Source organism: Apaloderma vittatum, unplaced genomic scaffold, assembly GCF_000703405.1.
Source record: "Apaloderma vittatum isolate BGI_N311 unplaced genomic scaffold, ASM70340v1 scaffold24570, whole genome shotgun sequence".
NCBI lineage: Eukaryota > Metazoa > Chordata > Aves > Trogoniformes > Trogonidae > Apaloderma > Apaloderma vittatum.
This window is the reverse complement of record NW_009695421.1, coordinates 17,789-18,572: the sequence shown is the minus strand read 5'-3', so window position 1 is coordinate 18,572 and position 784 is coordinate 17,789.

The following is a 784-nucleotide window of genomic DNA, read 5'->3' as shown; positions in this document are numbered from 1 at the left end:
TGCACGCACCTCTTTGTTCGTGTGGACCGAGGGCGGCCACGTCGGCACACGGCTCCGCAGTTCCCTGCGATGGAAACTTTGACAAAAGCCATTTGCTCACGCTGCATCGCTGCTCTGGCCTCCCGCTGCGATATCATCTCCTGCCATTAAGTGCTGCAAACCCTGGAGGAAGTTCAAAAGCGGAGGCAGAGACACGCTTGCAAAATACCCTTTCAGCATCGTTTGCTGACCCGTGGCGAGCTTCTTGCCAGCAGGCTCCTGCCCCGGGTCCCGGCGAGGCTGGTGGTGAGGCTTTCAGCAATCATCACCTTTGCCTGGATTTTTTTTCTGTTTCTTCTGCCTTGGCTTCAACAGGGATGAATCTCATCGGGGTCTTTTTTTTTTCGCAGCCAGCCGTCACGCAACGCTGACACTTTGGAGCGGAGGAGAGCAATGCTCAGCCGACACCCCGCTCTGACCCGCTCCCCGCTCCACCCTGAGCCAAAAAGCATCTGTGCTTCTCCACAAGGGCGGTTATTTCTTCTTGCTTCAGAGCACAGAAAGCCTTGCAGAGCAGCCCACAGCTCCCGGCACCCTGGGGCTGGCTATAAAAACCATAATGCAGCGTTCAGGTATTCAGATGAAATGTTGCTCTCTTTATTTGTACTTTAAAAAAAAAAGAATGATGTGGTTAACAGCCCTACAGCTCTTGCTCAAGCTTGGCACGAATTTACAAACTCTCTCAGCGCTCCAAGGAGATAGAAGTTCACAGCTCAGTACCTGCCATCGTCCTTAACAGCTCGGT